This window comes from Cnephaeus nilssonii (assembly GCF_951640355.1).
Source record: "Cnephaeus nilssonii genome assembly, chromosome: 20".
Lineage (NCBI taxonomy): Eukaryota > Metazoa > Chordata > Mammalia > Chiroptera > Vespertilionidae > Cnephaeus > Cnephaeus nilssonii.
In genome coordinates, this window is record NC_137091.1 from 21,839,719 (window position 1) to 21,852,964 (window position 13,246).

The window sequence follows — 13,246 nt, forward strand, 5'->3', positions numbered from 1 at the left end:
TGAACTTGCTTTGTTATAAAAGGTGACGCCCTGGTCTGAGGTAATGTTGTATGGGATGAAATGATGGTGGATAAGTCGTTCTGTAAGTCCAGGGATGATGTGAGATGGATACCATTCTTCAACACTTAAAATCATATCCTGGGCTGGACTTGGTGTTCAGCCAATTTCAACCCAAGACTGTAGGAGATGAAGGTGTTCCTTTAAAACTGCCATCAAAACTTTCTCATTTTTCACTTGTTATCTAAATTGAAAAGTCTTGGTTTTCAATTCCCCTTTTTAAACTCTACAGGTCTCAGAAGCAGGCAGCTGACCTCATTTTCATTATCATTACTAATTCTGTCATAACTGGTAAGTGTGGTGGCCATACAATCTCTTGCATTTTGTCTTCCACCTGCATCTATCTCATTCCATGTCGTCACTAGGAAAAATTTGAATAATCATGACATGCCACCCCATCCTGTGGTTTAACATTGTACCCCTTTCCCACAGCAAAGTGACTTTATGTACACTCCTTAAAAATATGAACGAACCATGTTCAGATTTTCATTTGAAAGTCTGTTTCCTGGGACTATTTCTGGTACTACTTACTGTATATGTCAAGGTTCTCACAAAGGACAGAGGAAATGCATGGAGGAGAATTTGTTAAATGGATTATTCATAGAAGTATGGACAGCATGTAATGATGTGCAGAAAGGATAGCAAATGGATAGAAGGGCAGGCAGCAATAGGAAGATTGGCTTTTTCTAGCCTCTTTAGTCTTGACTCTTTTGAAGGAACAAGGGAAACAGAGCTGTAAGAAAAAAAGCTACTTTCTTTTTTAGCTCCCAGACATCCAAGACATCCATCTTTTTTAATTGGAAGAGAAGTGGAAGAGGGAAGACAATCTTTTTATCCTTGCCTATGGAAGTAAACTGATGTGTGTATGCATACTTATATGTATATTTATTTTCAAAAACTAAATTTTCAGTAGTTTTTGAGCTTTTCTTAAAAAACATGTGTTCTTGAAGATACATTGGGTCAAGGAAAAGAAGCTAAAATCAATGAAGTTTTCCTTCATATGTAGAAACTAATATGGGTTGACTATTGATACATGCCAAGAAATCGATGAGAAAATATTTAACAGAATACATGGAGCACTATAAAGAATGTTATGATTTTCTCATGGATAATTACAATCAATGTATAAGTCCCTCTCTATATAAGGACTTGCCTTTGGATAGTGTTCCACATGTACACACAGAAAAAAACCTCTATATGTATTTCATAGTTTATAATTGTTTAAAGTGTGTTTGCTTTTTAAATTCTCACTGGAGGATATTTTCTCCATTGATTTCTAGAGAGAGTGGAAGAGAAGGAGGAGAGAAGGAGAGAGGGAGAAACATTGACATGAGAGAGACATATCGATTGGTTGCCTCCTGCATGCACCCCTACATGGGCTGGGTAACATGAAACTGAGATATGTGCCCTTGACTGGGAATTGAACCTGCGACCCTTCGGTCTGCAGGCCAATGCTCTAACCACTGAGCATTTGTCAGGGCTAAAGTGTTGCTAAGTAGAATAGCACAAATACTTTGCCATCAGCAATAGCCTGTATTTTTGTAACTATGAAGACTATATTTTATAATACAAATCATAGTGTGAGATGTTTTAAATGAGAATCCTATCTAATAATAGACAAATGTGCAAATTGACCATACCTCCGACACACCCACAAGCCATGCCCACAAGCCACGCCCACCATTCAATCAGAGGGAGTATGCAAATTAACCCAAACCAAGATGGCTACAGCCACAGAGAGCAAGGTTTCCTAGGTAACAGAGGAAGCCAAGCTTTCTGCCTGCCCTTGCCAGGCCTAAGCCTCCACTCAAGCTACAAAGTTTCAATTATAGAAGGTAAACAAATTCAAACAAATGGTGAAAGAATGGAGCTTGAGAGAGCAGGCCAGGGTTGCCACCGGCAACAGGGGAAGCAAAGCTTTCCACACACCCTGGCCGGGCCTACCCGCTTAAGGCAACAAAGTTTCAATTATAACCCCAACACAAATGGCTGCCAGCCTCGGAGGGAGCCCTAGGCTTGGCTCCGCTCCAGGCTACAAAGTTTCAATTGTAGAAGGAAAATAAATTCCAGATACCAGGGCCTCCGCTTGGGTTGCCAGGGGGCGTGGCCGGCCTGCAAACCACCACAGGCCCCTCGCTCAGGCCGTCCCACGCCCCAAGGGAACACCCACCTGATCCGGGATGCCCTTCAGGGCAAACCAGCTGGCCCCCACCCCTGTACCAGGCCTCTATCCTATCTAATAAAAGAGTAATATGCAGATTGATCATCACTGCAACACACAATATAGCTGCCCCCATGTGGTCAAAGATCCTGTCCCCATGTGGACAAAAGATGGCCACCACAAGATGGCCAGCAGGAGAGGGCAGTTGGGAGGCACCCGACCTGCAAGGGAGGGCAGTTGAGAGGGACCAAGCCTACAAGGGAGGGCAGTTGGAGGTGATCAACCCTGCAGGAGAGGGCAGTTAGGGGTGACCAGGCCGGCAGAGGAGGGAAGTTGGGGGCAAACAGGCTGGCAGCAGAGTGGTTAGGGAGTGATCAGGCTGGCAGGCAGAAGCGGTTAGGGGCAATAAGGAAGGCAGGCAGGTAAGCAGTTGGGAGCCAGCAGTGCTGGATTGTGAGAGAGATGTCCGACTGCCCGTTTAGGCCCGATCCCAGGATCGGGCCTAAACGGGCAGTCGGACATTCCTTAAGGGTTCCCATATTGGAGAGGGTACAGGCTGGGCTGAGGGACAACCCTCCTCTGTGCACAAATTTCGTGCACCGGGCCTCTAGTCACTCCTATAAAGCTCTTTGTCAGACACAGACACACACACACACACACACACACACACACACACACACACATTTTTAAATGTTTGGATTACTCAAGTTTACTTGAAAATTTAAATTGTGAGTTTGCTAATGCAAGACAACTTTCAAAATAAACACAACAGTCATTGACTACAATTTGACCAAACTAGGCTGTTTCAAAATTGTGATATCAATCAGTTTCTTGAAAAATCATTGCTAAATCTGATGTATGGAATTGCATTTTTAATTTTAGAGAATTTAATTTCTTGGTTTAATTACTCTGCATTGCTCAGGTTATACAAGAATCCTGATGAGTTATTTTTATTTATATGCTCCCATTCTAGGTGCTCATAATTATATCTCAGCGCAATGGAAACACGCATTTCTATTTCAGTGCCTGTAAGTTTTTTTGAAATTCAGCTTTTGCCAAAGGTTAAAGAGCCGTTTTTAAAGATAAAAAATGTTATTTGCTAACATGACAAATAAGGACATTTGCACATATGTATTACAAAGTCATTACAAATGGGTGAATTTATAATTCCTATTTGACAAAGTCACTCAGGTTCAGAATCATTAAACACTAGTGAGTACCTTCTGTGTAGGCGCATTTCCCCATGACACCTTCTTTTAGTGCTCAGAAATGTATACATTTGCCGAAACCAGTTTGGCTCAGTGGATAGAGCGTCGGCCTGCGGACTCAAGGGTCCCGGGTTTGATTCCGGTCAAGGGCATGTGCCTTGGTTGCGGGCACGTCCCCAGTGGGGGGTGTGCAGGAGGCAGCTGATCGATGTTTCTAACTCTCTATCCCTCTCTCTTCCTCTCTGTAAAAAATCAAACAAAAAAAGAAAAAGGAAAAAAAAAAAAGAAATGTATACATTTGAGGTTTTAACAATACAAAAGAAAGTCTTCTTTTGTAGGCACTGTGAGCACTGTGACTACCAGGCTGCATAGAGATACATTTCAGGTCCTTTAACCTGGCCCGGAAGACCTTTCATGGCCTCCCCTCCCAGCACCGCTCTGGTCACTCCCCCGGGCGCATCCCTGTGACAGCTGTCCTGACCTTCTTTCAGCCCCTCAGTACACCTCGCTCTCTTTGGCTTTTGGTCTTCTCCCATGCTTGTTCCTCTGCCTTCTTGATCTTACTTGCCTCTAAAACTCACTTTTTTACTGAACCTAATCCAAATTATCTTTCAGGCACCAGCATAAATGTCACGTTACTCATTTGATGGTGCCCAACAAATACTTATTAAATACATTATCCGGTCCCACTTGGCGAGGTTAGGTTATCTTCCTACATGTTCTTATAGCCCCTTCAAATTCTATCCCAGTACTGGTCAGCCATCACTGTAACTTCTTATTGAATGTAACTGTCTCCTTTGCAGCATATTTACCCCAGAAAAGACCAGGGAATAACTGTTGTTTTTCCTTCAAATTCTACCACCTGTCACCAAGGCTTCTCTGTAATTGATGCTCATATACATTAGGGTAAATGAGTCATTGACCAAATCAGACTCATCGTGGATCACAAAATACTTCAACCAGCAGTATAGAAGCGGCAAGGAAGTGAGTGGGCAGAGACCTCAGCTTGTTACAAATAACACAGCCTGTTCTGGCTTATTCCAGGAGGACCAGCTCGGTGTGTGGAGGCTGTTGGAGTGGTGGAGAGGCTGTGTCCTTGTGCAGTGGGAGCCTGGTGTGGCCACGCCACTTCAAAGCTGATGTATCAAATGGTTTTTATGTTAAAAGAAATCCCAGGAAAGCATTAGCAGCCTGCACAGGCTGCCCAGGGCACGGCAGCAACGGGGCGGCTGAAAATGCTCTGCTTGGTTCACACAGTTGATTTTTCTGCCTGGAAGTTCTGCCAGTCAGTGTTCAGAGGGCATATTTTTTACACTAATGAAATCAAGAATGGAAAGAGTCCTCAGGCCAGAAGTGACCCATGCAATGACGGAAACGTAGCAATGAAAGATATATATGCGAGAGAAATAATTGTCGATTTGGTAACTATAATTTCCCACTTGGTTTAAATGAGACTCGCCTGGCTCACTCAATCAGCATGTGAACCAGGGCCCTGCGGCAGGCACTGCCAGGCTGATCCGCACTGCCTGTGTGTGGCTCTCTGCATCTTAAACATTCCTTTTCATTTCTGCCTTTCCCATTCCTCTTGCCAAACACTTTCATCTTTACATCTAGTGTTTTGTTTTTGTTTTGTTTTTGGTCAATACTATAAGAACAACAAATCGTGTCCAATAGATTGTCGAATTTATTCACAACAGACTTCATAAAAGGTATCTCAGGTGTGTGGGGGTGAAGGTGGAGACTGTTAGCAACTTGTCAGAAGGATAGTGAATTAAATTGGGATTTGTGAGTCTTAACGTAGGAGCCCCATCAAGCAATTGCTTTCCAGCAGAGGCGTGGGCAGTGAGCGCGTCACAACTTCTGTGCCTGTGGGAACTCAGGCCGAGAACCCCACTTACCATTTTCATTTTCTTAGGAAAATCAACTATTGATGCTTTGAGGAACAGAATACCAATTAGAACATTTCAGGCATGAAGGTAATTTAGAGGGTGAAGCAACAGAAATATCATCATCAAGTCGGTTGCTTACAGCAAATTAGCAGGTGGCCCCGAGAATGAGAGAGCTGACAAACGTTGTGCATTCATGAGCCCAGTTCCCCAAGGTGCAGCGAGAAAACATGCTCATCACTGAAGGCAGGCACAGCTTCTGGACATTTCGGCACTTATTTATAAAACTGTGAAATAACTGGCTTTAATAGGAATCCGAGCTGAAGCTGGGTAATAATTTTTCTCTCTGATTTAGGTTGCTTTTAGCTCTCAGTTCAACACTGTATTACATTGACTAGAAACAGACAGACATCAAGCCAAACAATTATTCAGATACATTTTCTGACAGGTATAAAGCCACTTTACCTTTATGAATGACAATTCAAAGAAGTTTACAGGTGATTTGACCACCTTCGCAATTTACATAAATGCAATTTAGGAGCTACTTATATTGCCAAATTGGACAAGGTGCACTTTTCTGAGTTTGCATAAAGTGTTCTGCAAATTGTTGTTTTCATATTCTACCCCCAGACTTCTCAACACAGGATCTCTGATGGGTTTACTTTCTTTTAGTGGGAAAAGATTGATGGGACGGAATCAAGGATTCCATGTAAAAGATGAACATTGGTGAGCAGAAACAGACTTCAAACTGACTTTCATTAGCAGAAGCCAAAAATGATACATCTACCGTAATTAAAACAGTGTGATGCTGGCATAAACAGATCAATGAAACAATTTGCTTAGTCCTTAAAGAGACTGATGTGATGCATATAATAAAATGAACATGAATGGGTTATTAAAAAAAATCATTGGGGGTACTTAGTTATATAGTCAACCACACACAAGCACAATCTACACACACATTCCTTAGAACTTTTATCAAACCTCCAATAAAAAAAATATTCTGAGCTAAGTTACATATATACATATATTTATACATAAACTAGAGGCCTGGTGCATGAATTTGTGCACATGTGGAGTCTGGGAGGTTGGCTGGCCGGCCCGCCCCTGATCGGGGTGGGGAGGACCGATTGGGGGCGGAGCCAGCCGGGAGGAGGGCAGCTTTCTTTGTGGTTGGTGTGATGCTCTTAATTTGACCTCTACTTTCTGAGACTGAACCTGGGTTTTCCCGTCACTCCTTGACTGCATTCATGTGCTTTTGATTTGAGCGTGGTAACCTCACTCAGATGTTTAGGGCTCCTGTCTTTGAGCTGCTGTGTTGGTTATCACCTCCTTCCCTTGCCCCTTCCTCTTTCCCACCCCTTCCTTTTTCCCACCTTCCTCCTTCCCACCCCTTCCTTCTTCCCACCTTCTTCCGGCCAGGTTTACTGAGTCAGTAGGTGACTCAACCTGAATGTTGACTCACTAATCAAATCAGTGGGCATTTATTAATTTGGCTCACAAAAAGGCTCAGAAAAAAGGTGTTGGGGGCTAATTGGGGGCCAGGCTGGCCAGGGTAGTGGGGCAGGGGCAGTCAGGGCCTGGATCATGCCAGTTGGCTGTCACAGTGAGAGTCATAGCCACCAGTTGTTCTGGTTGTTCCGCTGTATCGGTTGCTGGGCCTTTATATATATAGATTGTAGCTATCAAAAAATCTACAACTACATTAGGCTAATAAATAGAAAGGTATTTCTAATATTTAAAAATCTCCAGAAGAAATAATATGTGTTAGTTTCCTTAGGTTCACAAAATATATCTTCTGTAAATCAAAGGCACTGTGAAAAATTTTAAAAAATGACAAACTTAAGAAAAACATTTCGCCGAAACCAGTTTGGCTCAGTGGATAGAGCATCAGCCTGCGGACTGAGGGGTCCTGGGTTCAATTCCAGTCAAGGGCATGTACCTTGGTTGTGGACACATTCCCAGTGGGGGGTGTGCAGGAGGCGGCTGGTCGATGTTTCTCTCTCATCGATGTTTCTGACTCTCTATCCCTTCCCCTTCCTCTCTGTAAAAAATCAATAAAATATATTAAAAAAAGAAAAACATTTAAATTTATGACAATAATAGTTAATACAGAAATATTTAAAATATTCATGTCATACAAATCTTTATAAAAAGCAGTAAAAACAAAATAAAATAGGAAATGATGTGGATTTTAAGAGAAAATGAAATATTGGTAATTATTAAACTTTAAAAAAGATAAATTAACAAGTAATTAAAACATATCAATTAAATACCAGTCAACATCTTTCTGCAGATTGAGTGCATTAAGGGGCAGAAAAAGGAGGAGTGTACTTATAGCCTGGCTCCATCCTTCCCAACTCACCTGGCTCCATCTTTACCTACTCACCTGGCTCCATCCTTACCTACTCACCTGGCTCCATCTTTACCTACTCACCTGGCTCCATCCTTACCTACTCACCTGGCTCCATCCTTACCTACTCACCTGGCTCCATCCTTACCTACTCACCTGGCTCCATCCTTACCTACTCACCTGGCTCCATCCTTACCTACTCACCTGGCTCCATCCTTACCTACTCACCTGGCTCCATCCTTACCTACTCACCTGGCTCCATCCTTACCTACTCACCTGGCTCCATCCTTACCTACTCACCTGGCTCCATCCTTACCTACTCACCTGGCTCCATCCTTACCTACTCACCTGGCTCCATCCTTACCTACTCACCTGGCTCCATCCTTACCTACTCACCTGGCTCCATCCTTACCTACTCACCTGGCTCCATCCTTACCTACTCACCTGGCTCCATCTTTACCTACTCACCTGGCTCCATCTTTACCTACTCACCTGGCTCCATCCTTACCTACTCACCTGGCTCCATCCTTACCTACTCACCTGGCTCCATCCTTACCTACTCACCTGGCTCCATCCTTACCTACTCACCTGGCTCCATCTTTACCTACTCACCTGGCTCCATCTTTACCAACTCACTTGGCTCCATCTTTACCAACTCACCTGGATCCATCTTTCCTACTCACCTGGCTTCATCCTTACCTACTCACCTGGTTGGATTATGCCCTTCATCGGCCACAGCTCCTGCTGTCACTCTCTATGCAGTAACTCTCTCAGGTTTCAGACAGCCACTCCCCTAGAGAAGCGGTGGCACAGCTTTCTTATGTGGCCGGCCTCAGGGTACTGCACCATGTCTCTGGGTTATCCTTAACATTTCCTCACATCTTCATAAGGAGTGCCTCATTACCCCACTGAGTTTACCATTAGTTTCCTGTCAGTATACATCAGGATAAATAGGAAAATCTTTTTTTGTGGTGGTTGTTATAGGAACTTGACATTGTCCTCTGAAAATTATATTTTGGCCCATATTCCAATTTGAATTCCTTCACAGGCTTTATGAACTATCTACAAAAATTTAAATAGATGTTAATTTAAACATTAAATCAAACAAAGAAATTTATTTTCCATTACATTCATTTCTTTTGATATAAAGAGTGGAAAAGTAGTTTTTACTATTTCATTACTTAGAGTTTATATTAATTTTCAATTACCAAAATTTTAATTTTAAGGTATTACTAATTCAGAATATATATGATCTTTAGAGTAAACAGGAATAAAGTAATACTAAGCATTGTTAACATGTATTGGGAAATAAACTTTTAAAAAATATATATTTTATTGACTTTTTACAGAGAGGAAGGGAGAGGGATAGAGTTAGAAGCATTGATGAGAGAGAAACATCGATTAGCTGCCTCCTGCACACCCCCTCCTGGGGATGTGCCCGCAATCAAGGTATATGCCCTTGACTGGAATCGAACCTGGGACCGTTGAGTCCGCAGGCCGACGCTCTATCCACTGAGCCAAACCGGTTAGGGCAGGAAATAAACTTTTCATTAGATTTCACTAACACCACCAAAACAGATGAACATGCACTAAGTAACTGGACACCACAGGGACAGAGGAGAGGACCATTAAAGTAGAAAATTTGTAAAAACACTTCAATATAGCAAAATGAACAAGAAAAATATGAAGTCAAAATACATCAACTGACAAAAATTCCACCTGGAGCCCTGGCCGGTTTTGCTCAGTGTTGGCCCGAGGACCAAAGGTTCGGGGGTTTGATTCCTGGTTAAGGGACGACTTTGCAGGTTCTATGCCTGGTCAGCGCTTGTGGGAGGCAACCATTCGCTATATCTCTCTCATGTCAATGTTTTTCTCTTTCCCTCTCCTTCCACCCTTCCATTCTCTCTAAAAATCAATAGAAAAAATATACTTGGGTATACTTGAGGATTAAAAAAAATTCTACCTGGAAAAATAATCATAAAACATAAATAAACTGAACAATGACAGTTAAAAAGGATTAAATATACTCATAAAAGCATTTAACAATATGAAATACCACCTTCATTTATAAATTCAAAAACTAAGAATAGAAATGAACAACAACAAACCCCAGTCAGAGAGCTAACTGAACAAAGAAAGGAAAAAAATAAAAAAGATGAAATGATGCAAGAAATAGGTAATAAATTACAAGATATCCAAAGAAGAATGGGCTGAAGTTAAAGTTAGTTATGGGCAATGAAGAAAGGCAGGCTGGCAAACAAAAGAATAAACATGAGGTTTTAAAAAAAGAAGCAAGAAGTGTAAAATAGAAAGTAGTGGAAATGGAAAACAGGAAAAAAAGGAATAACATTATTATTTTAATTCCTGAAGAATAAAACAAAAAATACAACAGAAATATTTTAAACTCCAACCTAAGAAAACTTTCCACACTTCTACTCACATACTCATGTGCAGGTGAGTAGAAGTGTGGAAAGTTTTACACACTAATGCTATATGTGTGTGTATGTAGTCACATATAGCATTACGTATATATACATGCATACACAACACATATCTTCTCAAGTTAGTATCATCTTGTTTAATGAAAACCAGTTTCCACTACGAACAAGTATGCTCACAATCTCTGCTACTAATCAGCATTTTAAAGATGCAAATATTAATCAATATAATTGGTCAAAAGAAATAACTTAGAGGCTTAAGAATAGGTAAAGTAGGTAAAGAAGTGAAACCATCTTTTTTTGCAGCTGACATGAACATATATCTGGAAAGCTCTAAAGAATCTAAAGAATCAATGATGAAACTAACTTAAAAAAACCAGGTATGTTATTAGGATATGTAATGAACATGTGGAACTGGTTTGAGGACGAGTTGAGGAAATATTTGAAATATTTCTGAAGGACCTAAATGTATACTTGAACAAATGGAAACATTTCCCCCATTCTTAATAGGGTAACACAGCATTATAAAGATGTCTTTACTGTCCATGTTACTTGCTAAATTTTAACTCAGTAACTGCTGAAAAGAAAAATAAAAGCAATTGTTTTTCATAGAGTTAGACTAAAAAGACAACTTCATATGAAAAAAGGAACTGTAATATAATAAAGGAAATAATTAAAAACTATGAGAGGATAAGCAACACTAGATGTTACTATAAATTATAACTCAAATAGTTTGATACTGGTGCATGGGTAGACAACAGATTTGTCCATTATTATAAAAAGTCAAAATATAGACTCAAATATGGAAATTTATTATATGATAAAAGCTGCAGATGAACTTTACAATAAACTGTGCTTTAAAACTGAGGGGACACTTATAAAAAGATAAAATTCTATAATAAAGTTTAATGCTTTATTCCCTAAAAATATAAACAAAGGACCATAGGAATAAATTAAAATGCCACTTAAAATGTAATTTAGAAGAAAATATCACAAAGTAAAGAGAATGATGTTGCTTATTGATAAATGTTATAGGAGGTCAAGAAGTAAAACATGGGTATGCCTCATTATAGACACTATAAGAATGCATACAAATGCATCCATAAATTCAAGCATAGATACATGAAAAAGAAGAGAAGATTTTTTTCTTACTGTAGAAAGCTGGGTAATAAATGCAGAAGGAACAATTGTGTTAAAAATTACCAGGTTTCAACCATCATAGTTATAATTTGTTCAGACAATAGAGTTCAATTGAGGCTAAAACTAGTGGGTGAAAATTTAGATGAGAAATAAGATATTTTCATGGTTTCAAAATATCTCCACCAAAAGTGCTCATTAAATTACGAGAAGAAAGATGCTCACTTGATGACAGGGGAGAAACCTGATAGACATCACCCTAATCAAGTGGTCCAAGTTAATTTCACCAGTGTAGAGAAAAACCAGCATCATTTATTTTTTAAATTTAACTTAATTTTATTGTTTAAGGTATTACAAATAGTAGTACATATGTTTCCACCTGCCCCACTGACCTCCCCCTGGCCTCCCCTCCACCACCCCCCCACACTTGCCCTCATCTCCCACCCCCAGTGTCTTGCTTCTGTTGGTTGTGCTTACATGCATGCATACAAGTCCTTCGATTGATCTCTTATCCCCTCAACCCTCCCCTCCTTCCTGATGTAGTTTGACAGTCTGTTCAATGCTTCTTTGCCTCTGTTTATTTTTGTTCAACAGTTTATAATGTTCTTTATTATCCATAAATGAGTGAGATCATGTGGTATTTATCTTTCACTGACTGGCTTATTTTACTTAGCATAATGCTTTACAGATCCATCCATGCTGTTGCAAATGGTAAGAATTCCTTTTTTTACCGCAGCTTAGTATTCCATTGTGTAGATGTACCACAGTTTTTTAATCCATTCATCTGCTGATGGGCATTTAGGCTGTTTCCAAATCTTAGCTATGGTGAATTGTGCTGCTATGAATATAGGGGTGCATATATCCTTTCTGATTGGTGTTTCTTTTTTCTTGGGATATATTCCCAGAAGTGGTATTACTGGGTCAAATGGCAGTCCATTTTTAATTTTTTGAGGAAACGCCATACTGTTTTCCACAGTGGCTGCACCAGTCTGCATTCCCACCGGCAGTGCATGAGGGTTCCTTTTTCTCTGCATCCTCTCCAGCACTTGTCATTTTTTGATTTATAGATGATGGCCATTCTGACAGCTGTGAGATGGTACCTCATTCTTGTTTTGATTTGCATTTCTAGGATGATTAGTGACTTTGAGCATGTTTTCATATGTCTCTTGGCTTTCTGAATGTCCTCTTTAGAAAAGTGTCTATTTAGGTCCTTTGCCCATATTTTGATTGGATTGTTTAATCTTCCTTTTGTTAAGTTGTATGACTTCCTTGTAAATGTTGGAGATTAAACCCTTATCTGAAATATCATTGGTAAATATGTTCTCCCATGTAGTGGGCTTTCTTGTTGTCTTGTTGATGGTTTCTTTTGCTGTGCAGAAGCTTTTTATTTTGATGTAGTCCCATTTGTTTATTTTCTCTTTAGTTTCCATTGCCCAAGGAGCTATATTGGTAAAGATATTGCTATGATAAATGTCTGCTATTTTGTTGCCTATTGCTTCTTCTAAGATTTTTATGGTTTCCCATCTTATGTTTAAGTCCTTTATCCATTTTGAGTTTATTTTTGTGTATGGTGTAAGTTGGTGGTCTAGTTTCATTTTTTGGCAAGTATCTATCCAGTTTTCCCAACACCATTTATTGAAGATACTGTCTTGTCTCCATTGTATGTTCTTGTCTACTTTGTCAAATATTAATTGAGCATACTGACTTGTGTCGATTTCTGGGTTCTCTGTTCTGTTCCACTGGTCTATATGTCTGTTCTTGTGCCAGTACGAGGCAGTTTTGAGAACAGTGGCTTTGTAGTATAGCTTGATATCTGTTATTGTGATCCCTCCAACATTGTTCTTTCTCAAGATTGCTGCAGGTATTCAGGGTCTATTTTTATTCCAGATGAATTTTTGGAGAATTTGTTCTAGGTCTTTGAAGTATGCTGTTGGTATTGTAATGGGGATGGCATTGAATTTATAGATTGCTTTGGGTAGTATGGACATTTTAATGATGTTGATTCT